The 13,003-nt window shown below is 44.0% G+C and overlaps 1 protein-coding gene across 4 annotated transcripts in view; it reads right to left on the reverse strand.

Moving 5' to 3' along the window:
• Window positions 1-8,202, reverse strand: part of SESTD1 (SEC14 and spectrin domain containing 1) — a 62,603-nt gene extending 54,401 nt beyond the window's left edge. Inside the window, exons 1-4 of one of the 4 annotated variants that reach the window (XM_074910965.1) lie at window positions 7,912-8,201; window positions 6,392-6,566; window positions 4,781-4,848; window positions 4,020-4,125 (exon numbers count right to left, since the gene is read on the reverse strand). The gene's annotated coding sequence lies outside the window, so the exon portion shown is untranslated. Of the gene's footprint in view, window positions 1-4,019; window positions 4,126-4,780; window positions 4,849-6,391; window positions 6,567-7,911 lie in introns of all 4 variants that reach the window. The other 3 variants (XM_074910967.1, XM_074910963.1, XM_074910966.1) reach the window with 3 other exon arrangements.
• Between the last annotated feature and the right edge of the window lie 4,801 nt (window positions 8,203-13,003).

Here is a 13,003-nt window from a genome sequence, read left to right on the forward strand (position 1 = left end):
AAATCCATGTGCAAAAGACAGAGAAAGCTGAATATCACAATTATCTATGTATATTATTCTTTCACCTTCCTTTAAAGCTACATTAAAGGATGTCATCTATCCTGCAGCTAAGCGGCACAAAGAACAAAAATGAAGTTTTTTCCAGGGCTGATACCCCAGGGTAATTTAAGCAGCACATCAAACCTGACCAAAACCTAGAAAAAGGCTGTAAGCATTCATTAGTTAATGCTGTCTTCAATTAAAGAGCACATGGAATTGGGTTACTCAGCTGGACAGTTTCCAATTAACAATAAAACCTGACAGATGAACATCAGCTTAGGTACTCAAATGCAGTGTTTGGTTTTTACTCTCTAAGATATTATAAGCAGCACTAATAAATTTTTAACATTAGGCCCCTTCAAGACTGCACGAAAAAGGTATCTCCACATATTGAGGGAAGATGAAGATCAAAGCAAGTTTTTTGTTTTCTCAACCATTTATTTTATTTCTGACTATCTGTAAAAACTATCCATTAAAAAAGGGCATACTGAAGTTTTATATTATGCCTGATTTTCAAGTTGTACACAGAGAAAATATTCCTGATCTTCCATGGCCTGTTAATTCACACTACAGAATTAAGAAAATAAAAACCACTCAGTAGATTTCATCAGTATGTAAGCTTGTTTAATTTTAAAGCAAAATGCAACCATACAAAGTCAGTTCAATTACATACACAATTAGTACTCCAACTCAGCAACTTATGACAGCAGATGAATGGACAGATTGAAAATGTGCTCTATTTTTGGTTAAAGCTAGGGTTAACAGTTTGCTAGGCCATGATCCAAAAGCACATTGTCACTGCCATACCAAATTTAAGCTTGGAAAAAATCCATTTCTTTTGCCCCATTTTCGCCTGGAGATTCAAGTCTTACCTTGTACACTTTGTGTTCTAACTATAGACAAAACCAGAATTTAGAAGAGCTGTCAACTACTTCCTCTATTTAACCCATCTTCCATATTCATTTCGCACCCTTCCCCCCCTCCCCAGCATTCCAGCAAAAGTAAGAGTGGCAAAAAAATTTATGAGCAATATAATGAAGTGAACCAGCAAATGGAAAACAAATGAACAGGAGAGGTTATGCCATCCAAGACGACAGACATTGTTTTCGTAAGTTTTCACTTTGATCTCAGTCAAGTATTCATTTCACAGAATGGTAGAGCTTTCCCTCACACTTAGAGCAAGTGTCAAGAGGGAAAGAAAACAAGGGAGAGTTTCACACAGAAACAATGTAACTAAGGATCCACAATAACGGCTCTGCACATACAGCTGTGAAACACACTACCAACACCTTGGTCTTTTCATACAAGAAGGGCAAGCACAGGACACTGTGCAGCAAATAGCACTCTCTCAAAGAAGAGCACTTCTTTGGATTCAAAGGCCACGTCCACAGACTGCAGTCTTGCTCCAACCCAAAGGAATACATGCAGAAGTCTGAAATGATGCTACAACACATGACATACAAAATGATAGCTCACTAGAGGTTTTTTTCCCCTTTCCAGCCTCAGGTCAAGACAAACACATGTATGTTAAAGGACAACAGTTTTCAGGACTCCTTAATCTAGAATAATAGAGAAAAATCACAGGTTTTTTCACAGTCATGCTGAGATAAGTCACAAGTTTTTGATGCATCTCCACATTTCCTTTTCTGCCACATTTACAGAGAGAGACCCCATGTTTATCTTTCTAAAGAACCCTATAGCTCAACCTTGTGGAATGTTACTACAGGCAACAGAAGACTCTGATCTACCTTATAGCTTCCCTTGCAACAAGCAGCCAAAACCACAGAAGTTGCAGTCATCTGGTATCATCTCAACTCACTTCACAGCATCAGGTGACCACAGAATATGCAACATGATGCAATTTGGGAGGTTGCTTCTTCCACCACTTTCTATATAGCAATAGGTCAATTGAAATGCTATGTCCAAAGCATAGCACAGATGTTTCCTCTTCCTTGTCACACTTCCATAAGACCCATAAAAAAAACAAACAAACAAACAAAAAACAAAAAAAAAAACAAAAACAAAAAAAAAACAATGACAAATCTCAGGTTCAGCTCTTTTTACTTAGAGAACTTGAGGAAATAATACAGAAATCACACAGATTGTAAATTCTCCCACATAAATAGTTTTTTGAGTCACAGGTTGGGGGAGAGAAAAATAATCAATGAATAGGAAAATAAAGTTAAGCAGTCTTCTTCTAGCTCCTGCTACTAAAAGAAAAAATTAAAAAATCAAAATCCTGCAGGAATGAACTGGAGGAAATTAGTACCTTCTCACAGGTTCTGTAAGGAACTGTCCAAAACCAGTTTGTGATGAAAGAGCAGAGAGCTCTTATGCCTTCAGTACTTCATATAACTAAATAAGACAGTAGGAGGAATGAGACTGGACAATTTGGGCCATAAGCTGCCAAGTCAAAAGACAAACAGCTGCACCGATGAGTGTAACTGTTGGCAGTCTGGAGCAAAAAACTTTCCTCTGGGGTGCAAGATTAGAACTTCTTGTTCCTTTTACAACATTTATATAAGAAAACAATCTACAACTTCATAACAATACACATACTTGGCATTGTTTATGAGTGCTGTGGCTCAGGCCCTCAGGAATCAGTTCTCAGCTCAGTATAGTGACACTACAGCTGAATAGAAGCAAACAGAAATGCTAAACCAAAAGCTATCTAGTGGTGGGAGGTACAGGAGGTAGGCCAATGAATTGTTTGAGAGGAAAAGTAGGCGTGTATACATAAGCGTAGCAGGCACAAAAGCAGTCATCTTTTTTTAGATGGAGAAAACTGACCCAAAACAAGAAAACAAATGAGAGGCCTACAAAAAGACTGTTTACAAATCTCTAAAACTTTGGGTTTGATACCTGACCAAAAAGTTCCAGCTCAAGAGTAAGATTTTGTGTGGACCTTGATATATCTTGAACAATTTCCTCTGTATTTTTTACTTTTTAAATATGGTAGTGGCTTTTCCCACATTCACTGAACAACACACAAAGTAGACACAATGAGGATAACAGTAAAAATCCCTTCACAGGGAATAAGTAATTTGAGAACTTTTCTAATTTTATCTGAACGTGCAAGTAGAGGCAATTGAAAAGTGCCAGATCCGGTACATAAATATCTTGTTCATTCACATTTAAGTTTCAAAATATTTCAGAATTACACAAAATTCATTGCTATACAACATAAAAATTATCTATGCTGCCCTTGGATTACTGTGCGCAAAAGAAATAAATCTTTCCTTAACTTGTTCTGAATTTTAAACATGAGTAGAAAAACTGAAGACATCTGTGCATTTCAGCGGCAAACCACAAATTAAATTGGCCACAGCAGCCACCTGCAGTAACCACAGCACCTCTCCCTTTCTCCCACCCCCTCAAAATAAAGCATGTAGCATTCCACTATCCTAAAGAAATAGTCACATGCTTCAGAGAATGCAAAAATCAAGCTCTCTAACCTGCTACCTGAAGCATCCTGCATAGATGTAACTCATACATTTTCCACTGATACTATTTACTAGGGTCAAATTGGAATGTAACATGAAAGAATTAGCAAACGCCATGCTTGCAGAGAGAAATCAGGCAACCTGCATTGAGGGTATACTGATTAGAAAGAAACCATTACTTTTACCAACACTGAAAAGTAGATAAGCCTTGGCACCTTCCACCCACATATTATGCGTTCATCCTGACCCCTTCCCTCAAGAAGGCCCATTTATTTTCTCAAGTTCAGCCACACATATCATTTAGTGACCAAAACATCAAGTTAATATTAAATCCATTTATCTTATTCTTTCAACACCTTTGGGCTTTTTGGCCTTACTTGGTCTGGTCAACAGTTACTCTTCGTGATATCTCTCTAAGAGCACATCTCAAATTCAACTCTGCCACCACAGTAGGAGTTTAGCTTGGCTCTGAATTCTCACGTGCCTAATACATCTATCTCCCTTGAATCATTGATTCTGCAAAGCCCTAAGTCATACCTTCATCTCCTCTTAACTACTGTAATTTCCTTCTTAACGGGTTCTTTATGTCCCAGCATTCCAAACTTCAGCTTGTCCAAAATGCAGCAGCAGCTCATCTTCTCACCTAGAAACAGGAAAACAACACTCCATATTGATTTTCACTTGCTTCCTTGTCGAGTTTAGAGTCTGCCATAAGGCTATCCTCACTTCAAAAATCCCTCACTCTCATTTAGTCTAAAGAGCTTCGCTAGTGTATTTTTCTATTTGTTCACTCACGGTGCTCATCTCTCATTTCTCTTCTGTGCACAAGCTTGGCAACTCCATCAGAGCAGCAACAATCTACCTCAATGCTTTTAAAGCTTCGTTCCTTACTCTCACCCACAACCACAGCTCCCTCTTTAAATTAGAATTCACATATCTGCAGTCTTAGACTTAAAACACCCTCCAATACATCTGCAGACTACTCTGAGACACTAAGTGAGATGCTGTAACACAAGCTGCACTATTTTATCTAAGTCAAACTAGATAACTTTAGTATGAGAAGCTTTGGTTATGTTGTAGCACCTTTTAAAGATTTTTAAAAGTCACAAGACAAACCTAAAGTAAAGCAGGTAAGTTAAAGAAGGCATAACCTGCAGACTAAATAAGTTTGTGCAAAATCAGTCACGAAGATATTGTTCTAATCAGTGTATTCATCAGTGTCAAAACTTCTTAAGAACCAAATATATTGCATGAAAATTTTAAAAATCTTGTTCTTGGAAGAGATTGCTCTTACTTACCATTGGTACTGGAACGCAACACTGTCTGTTAGGAACAAGTTTGAGCTCTGGATCCAGGGTTCTGCAAACTTAAATGAAACAAAGTATTTGACCATATTTTTAGGTGTTAATAATCTAAAACTTTATTTCCTTGGAGGCTGAAAACAAAGGTTTATTACAAAGTTACATGATAAGAGAGTCAACATTTCCATTATGTATTTACAAATACTTGTGAGCTAGACATTCCAGTTGAGTGGGACAGCAGGAATCCCATATTTTCTACCAAAACATATGGTAGACATCAACATTGTTTATAATTAGCAGGCAATGCTCCTGAGGCAGCACCGGAAACAGTGGGAAAGTAACAAGAACCAGAATGCTTGTAGTATGCTTTCAGTCAGAGGTAATATACGCACAGTTTTAGGCAAAATCCAAACCAGAACAGTGTTAGTGGTTTTTGTGAAGAGAGGAAGAAGGTATCACTAAAACTAAGTTAATCACTTCTATAAAATTAAAAAAGGCAAATCATAATTTGTATTTTAAAAAGGCAATAGTCCCTCAAAAATGCAGAAGAGATAAGCATCAAACATAAAACCTCAGCAAAGGCTTTAAGACTTGCATGAAACCTTGTAACTGATCAAATTCCACCCACCAACAAAACCCAAAAACTCAAAACTAGTGCATACTGTGTTACAGGCGAAGCCGAGATGCTAAACACATTTCATAGGTTTTACAGTTACTCAGATGCAGCAGTCATTACAGTAATCTCTCTCACGGCAAGTTTTAAATTAGAAAAACCTTGTATTACCAGAAGTTTTCTAGTCAGGCAAATAAACTAGCAGCCTCAAAAAGATGTAGAGAAGGCAAGAGTACACACCTCTAGCTCAGGAACAAGAATATCAATACCAAGTGCTGAAGACAGCTTGAACAGAGATGCATAGAAATCCTGCAACATCATTTCTTATCCCAACATGACCCCAGGGTAGGCTTTGCCTACTTTATTAGAAGCTACCTCTTGAAGGTGTTCTATATTTCCCCAGCCACTCAGTCACTGGGAAATTCCTCTTCACACTCTATTCCTAGGGACTCTTGACAGGTATGTAGCAGTGTATTAAAGATCACCATCCAGTCTCTTCCAGAAATACCTCCAGTTTTCCTCCCTACTACCACTCCCAAGCACCAGCCAGCTGAAACTGAACTTCACCTAACTCCTTTAATTGTTGCTAGAAAAGAACAAAACTATGTACATTTCCCCTGTTTGTGTTTAAGTGAGCTTTACTGAGAAATGTGATACCACGGCCAATTTAGAATTATAGCCTACAACTCCAGGAGACAACATGGCACTGTTTCTTATAAGAAATTTAAATACACATATATTTTCTTCTCTTAACTTTTGTTTCTAGGAAAACTGATGCTACAGATCATCTAAACTGCAAATAAAATATCATCTATTAGCATACTACTTTAGGAAAAACAGGTGATTTTACAGGATTCTTCAAGCAGCAATCTATGATGTAAAGAATTGTGAAAAATCCTAAACACTATCACTAGCAATTACTGCTAGTTTTAGTGGGGTTTTGTGTTTTGGTTTATACCCTCCCTGACAGATCAAAGCACGATCAGCACCCTTACCAGCAAGCAGTAGACCCCTCTGACCAAGCTTCAGTTCTGTTACTGTGGTCCACCTTCCCCCTTTTCTCCTCCTCAAGTTTCTCCTTGGTACAGACAATAGGACTAGGACTAGAACAACTCGTTCAAGAACAATGAGAACCCTTATTAGTGTGGAAGTTCATCACCATCACTGTTCCTACAATGTAATAACAGTGCTCATTACTTACTATACATTGACTCTTAGCAGACAATGTCACAGAATGGAGAAGGGCAAGTAAAAAACCCCAGTACTTCCTCATCGCAGTGAATTTTAATGCGTGAACAAAGTCAACATCCAATTGTTCGGACAATGCAGACAGTGCAATACTAAAAATGCAGAGGACCAGTACTTCCTTTGGGATGAAGAAAAATGAACGAACAACTGACAAAAGCATCTACTAATATCCATCCATGTAAGCCTTACTAATTTTGCTCATCAAAAAAAAATGACAAAAACTCAAAAACCCAAAGAATCGTTCTCCACTAATTGTCTCCGCTTTTGCTCCCATATACTCGTTCGAATTCTTTAAGAAAAAGGGTGCTTCAGAGCATCTCGTTCCTACAACTGAGTGGCTACAAAGCTCTGTTAAGGGGTAGCAAGGGATACTGCAGACCCGGGGGGAAAGGCAAAACTGCTAGACAATGGACCTGTCAAAAATCAAAGGAATGGCACCCACGGCTCTGAGCCACCACCGCTTCGGCAGTGAATCACCTTCCCGAGCAGGCAGCGCTTCCAGGAGCGCCGGCCGCCGCGGCTGTGACACGGCCGTGACTCGTCCCCACCAGCCCGCCGCCGCACTGACCAGCGGCCACCACCGGGGAAATCCCCGCGAGAAGCCGGGCGGACCGGCGAGCCGGGGCGGGGAGGGGGGGCGAGGGGGCCGGCTCCCTCCGGGGAGCGCTGCCTTGCCCAAGCCCTCTCCTTCCTCCCCGAGCCGGCCGTGAGAGCCGCGGGGCGGCCCTGCGGGAGGGGACGCCGCCCTCCCGCGCCCACCGCCCGCACAAAGGCAGGCCCGGCCGGCAGCGGCCACCCGGGAGCCCCCCCGCCGCGGCGGCCACGTACGTAGCGGCGGCCCGAACAATACCCAAACCTGTTGCGCGGGTTCCCCTGGGCCCTACCGACCTGCCGTGCCCCCGGGCCGGCTGCAGCCGGCGGGACCCACAAAGGGGCAGGAAAACGGGGCGGGGGTGGGGGGAAGCGGACTGCGCAGCCACCGCCGGGGGGTACCCCGCCAGCCCTCCCGCCTGCCGCGGGGATGCGGCGCCGGCCAGCGAGGCCGGGTGCGGGAAGGCCGCCCTGCGGCAAGGCCGGGCCGCCGCCGCCGCCGCCCCCCGGGAGGGCCGGGAGCCAGCCGCCGCCCGGCGGAGCGGAGCGCCCCACGGCTCCGCCGCCGCCCAGGGAACAAAGCGCGGCCAGGCCGCGGGGCCTGCGCGGCGCCCGCTGGGCCGCCCCTCCGCGGGGCTGCGGCGAGGGAAGAACCCCTCCGGCCGCGGCTACTCACCCGGCTGCGGCGCTCCGGCTGCCCGGGCTGGGAGGACGCCGGCGGCAGGGCGGGCGGCCGCGGGGCGGAGCCTGGACCCGCCCGCTCCGGCCAGGCTGCAGCGGCTGCCCTCAGCCGCCTCGTACCGCCTCGCTGGCCCGGCGGCGGCCCCCGGGGACGGGGACGGGGGCGGCTCCGACCCCTCCCCCGTCGGCAAGGAGACGGCGAGCAGCGGGCGCTGCCGGGCCCGCCCCGCCCCGCTCCGCTCCGCTCCGCTCCCCCCGCCTGCGGGGCGCGGAGCCGCCGTACCGCCCGCCCTCCCTCCCTCCTTCCCGCGGAGCAGCCGCGCGGGTCCTGCCCGGCCGAGAGTCGGCGAGGCGCAGCCCCACCCCACCGGGAGACAATGCGCCGCCGCCGCCCCGCTAGGGGGTGCCGCGCGCTGCGCCCCGCAGGCCTCGGCCCCGCCAGGCACCGCCCGGCCGGCCCTGTCCCGCCGCCCCGGCCCCTTCCCGCCGCCCCGGCCCCTTCCCTTCCCGCCGGCAGCTGCGGGGCCACCGCAACCACCCGGCCTAGGGCAGGCTGCAGCCTGGCGGACGGAAGGCCTTTCGGCACCGGCAGCGCTGTGGGGTAACGGCAGTGCCTTGCTCTTTGGCGATAGGAGCGCCTGCTGAGCCCGGCCAGGTTGGTCCCAGGTGAACGCTGCTCGTTGAGGGCCTCAGGCGTCCGCCCGCGGCCCTGCGCCCTCAGCCTGTCCGTAATCACAACACCGCGCGTATTTTGTTTCCCCTAGATTGCGGCTAACACCCCACAGTCTGTCCAGGCTCCCGGACAAACATCCTGAAACTGTCCCTCCGAGATTAAAGCACAAGCAAAAACGTGGAAAGAAACGCAGTGAGGAAAGCCAGCCAGGACCCTTCTCTTGCTTTCAGTCTAGGTCAAGTTACTGTCAGTCTTAAATTTCCTGCTGCACACATCATTTTTAGGCTACATAATGGCTCTTAAAAAAAAATTCAATCACCTTCTGCAAAGTCTTACTTTCACAGTAATTCTGCTGTTGTTATTCGCAGAGCAACTTAGTATCATCTACTATATCCCATTCCAAATATGAAAACTCTCTCACACAGACTGCAACTGCTTGGTTTCTCCCCTCAAAACACAGTTTGCAAAACAACCACTATTTGCCCCCTTTTCTGATGGCTGTCGGTCAACATCTGCTGCAGCAGTTGCCCTCAGCATCACTGTCGCCATCGGAGCACACCCGTGGTACTGACCTCATCCCTGGCCTCTGCTGACTCACAAAGCTGTCCCGCTCTCAGCAACACAACCCACTGGACATGCAAGAGCTAAAGATAAAGAACTGTCATTAAAATTTTCAGAGGAGGCCTATCATCCAAGGCCTGTCAGCCTCGAAAACATACCTTCTCTGTTGGGTCTTTCTCTCATGGAAGAATACAAACAGCAGCAGCAAAAGAAGAGGCAAACAAACAAACAAACAAAAAAAACCCCAACAAAAACCTTTCCAAACAACCTGTAGAGATAACCAGAGATAAGTGATCTTCATTAGCTTCCCACCAAAAGTAATTGCTGTAGAGAACTACAGAAGTTATTTTGTACTTTATTAAGAGGAAACAGTATTTTAAGCATGTACACTGATGGTTTAAGAAAGTGCCAGGTGCAATTTTTAGGTCACTCTTCTACATTTATGCTTATTTGTTGCATACTTGTGGTGAGATGGTAAGACAACAGGAAGAAACTTCCATTATTTATCAACATTTACTGAAGATCCCACAGGGTGTATCTTTGTAATCTCTGACTGTAGGACAAATAGTATGTCAGAACACTAGATAAGTGATCTGATGCCCAGCACCAATGTCTAGCACAAGTGAAAACTCAGTGGAAGTCACTGCACATATATCTTTATTCTTTAAAAGGAGCAAAACTGAAATCAACAAAGGGAAAACTACTGCTGACTGCCATACTTTTTTCTTAGTTATTCCACACTTCTAAAAGCCTCCATATTGCAGCCATTACATTCTGTGTACCATTCCTATCACATAGCTATTTATGACAAGACTGTGCATTTCTGTTGCTTTCGGTTTGGCTTGTGGATCTCAAACTTTTCAGTACACAAACTAATTAATCCTAATAAATTTCTCATAGTTACTTTTGAGAGAAGACAAATTTAGTCCAGAAGGACATAGATCCACCTTCGCCTCAGTTTTCCAACAGCAATCTCTTCTCAATGACTAATTGAGGCTTCTCCTTCTGCAGAGAGGAGGAGCAGAACTCTTGCAGCAGCTTCCAGTGCTCTAAGACAGAGCAACCCACAAGTCACTCTCATTTGTGCTGTGGCTGTGCTAGTTTGAGTACTGAGATGTTGTAACAGGTTTTCTGACTTTCCTTTTCTGTGTACACCCTGCCGAGTGATTTGCCGGGACAGAATCTGAGGTGATTAACATTGTTTAAGGTCATATGGGGAGTTCAGAGTTGTAACTAATTGCCTTTGCCACGCAAACTACCAGTAGAAAGAAATAACAGTACATTTTTGTATCAAGGACCCATTTGATTAAAACGGGCCCCAATATATGCTATTATTCTCCAGCAGCTATGCCAGATTTACTCAAACACAAATAAAAGTAAATAGGCTGAAACATCCTGAGCTTCAGGCGCTGTGCCGCATGCCAACACAACAGAGCCTTTGTTACAGGCAGAGCAGTGCTCTCACAATAGAGTTACTGCTTCCAGCTTCTGTTCCTGCACTTCCAGAAAAATCAGTCTTCAAAGAAAAACAAACCAACCCCCCACACACACTTCTAGTGGGCACCAGCTTATCACCATGACACTGGTCTGAGGTGCCACCAGGTGTGACAGTGGCCATCCTGTGCAGCACCTTCACTCTTGCTCCGCTTGCCGTTGGGTGCAGGGAGGTGCTGCTAGGCACAGCTTTACACCAGGCAGGCTGGAAACCCTCCACCTGGAGTGATTTACTCTGCTGCCTTCCTTGTTATTTGCTTCCACATCTCTTTGCAACAGGTAGACAATTGTTTTTACCTGTAGCACAAAATGAGTGCGAGTAGTTAAATTAGTGTAAGCTAGCACTATCCACTGTAAGTGGCTAGAGATGTAACTTGCAGACCACTACAATTCCTAAATGGTATATACAGTAAATAAGCAAATAACTATATGTAGTAGGATTAGCGTAGGCTGGCAGTGATAAATTGCAAAGAAAAACTGGAGAATGTTTTGTATATGGAGCTTTATGATCATAACGAGATGGTGTCATCATATTCACGGGTAAGCAGCAGAGAAATCTACTACTTTTAACCTTATGTATTTGTCATACAGCCAGATTCATGTTGCCAAAAGAGTGGGAAAAGTCCCTTCTATGTTGATAAACAGTATCAGGAGGTTTGGAAAGTGAAAGCAACAAAAAATATAAGCACTCAGTGCACAATCAAAACATCACAGAAACAAACAAAAGATCTGCTACAGTACTCAGTATGTGAACTACCATTCACTGGCTTCTGAAGGTAGCACATTCACCTGCTATTAACACAAAAATTTGAAATGTTTGTTTAAACACAAATACTAGTTTTTAATCCTGAACTGAGGAGTGATTGTTTCTTCTGAAACAATTAACAACAAAGCCTTAACTTGTGCTCTTAGAATCTGAAACTCGAGTCCCAAATAGCCCAAACCCATGAGACTGCATTTACTGATCAGCACAAACCGAAAGTCTGGCACTCTGCATAGGCAGGGCCTAGCAGGTTTTGAAGGATCTATGTTTTATTATATTCATACTTATCAAAGGTTGTATAAAACAATCTTTCAGCTAGCTATCTCATGTTGCAAATAATTCTGAAGTTCTTCAGTTAAATTATAAAAAAAAAAGAGAAAGTCTTTGTTTTATAAAGGTCTTTGCATGATTGACATGTCTGTAATGAGAGACAGCAGTATGAAACTTTGCAAGATTCTGAAGAAACTGGGGAGTTTTCTGTCTTTTTTTTTTTTTTTTCATATATTTCTTAGTGTTCAGGTAGAAACAATAAAGCATACCCTGATCTCATCATATCCTTCCAAGTACTGGAGGCTGTTGGATTATATGTCCTGCAGCAAACTCTGCAGTGACTTTTATTACTTTGTTTAATTACTTTTTATTTTCTATAAAATACAATCTTCATAACTTGTCCTTTCTTTCCTACTGAGGAAATAAAGGCTTTCTTGTAAAAAATAAAATAGAAGCCTAAAGGCTGCATTGTCTGAGTAGCTGCCTGAGAAATGTTTAATGGGAAGTAAAGCTAACTGTGCTAAGTGTCTTGCTGCCCAGGTTTCTTAAACATCATCATGGTCTCTTCACAAATTCGTTACATCTTGTGAAGGAGAAATGGTTTCTGGTTAGCAGTAGGCCCCAAGCCTCTATAATACAGGAGGAATGCCTTCCATTTTACACAGGAAATTATTCCTTGGGGTCTGGCCCAAGTCTTACATCCAATAACAAGGGTACGGATCTTGGTCCCGTCTCTGTAGCTTCAGCCAGAAGGTACACAACAGCTGGATGGAGATGGACATGTCACAGGTCACGTTTGTGGCTGCAAGGGGAAGGAGATGAGAATGAACTTACATGTCATATTAGGTTCTTGTGCCATACCCCTGAGCAGGTTTGGTGGGATGTCTGCAGCATACTCTGTCACCTGATGGCTCAATCTGATCAGGGATTACTGCTGTGGTGCTTGCTGAAGAAAAGGAACAACTGTACTTGCCATACTAGTTATCACATGAGGCACAGCAGCTCTGAAAAAAACATGACTCTGAAATGCTAACTATAGAAGTAACAGAGAGAGTGCTGATAGTCAGTGACATTTTGAAGGACTCCAGTACAAAGCACCTAGTGTTCTGCTGGAACCATATTTGCAGCTCCATGCTGCTTTCTTCTGCTTGCACCAAAAAAAAGAAAGAACAGGGATTTTTCTAATGAGACTTGGTTATTTACTGTCTCCCTGCAACTTGCTCACTCTTTGGCCATGGGATTTGTTAGCTTTTAGAAGCTACATGTGGAGCCACCACTATTTTTGCTTACATTAGATTCACGTTTCATTTCCAGCTTCAGAATGAA

The sequence above is a fragment of the Athene noctua genome, chromosome 7 (assembly GCF_965140245.1).
Source record: "Athene noctua chromosome 7, bAthNoc1.hap1.1, whole genome shotgun sequence".
Lineage (NCBI taxonomy): Eukaryota > Metazoa > Chordata > Aves > Strigiformes > Strigidae > Athene > Athene noctua.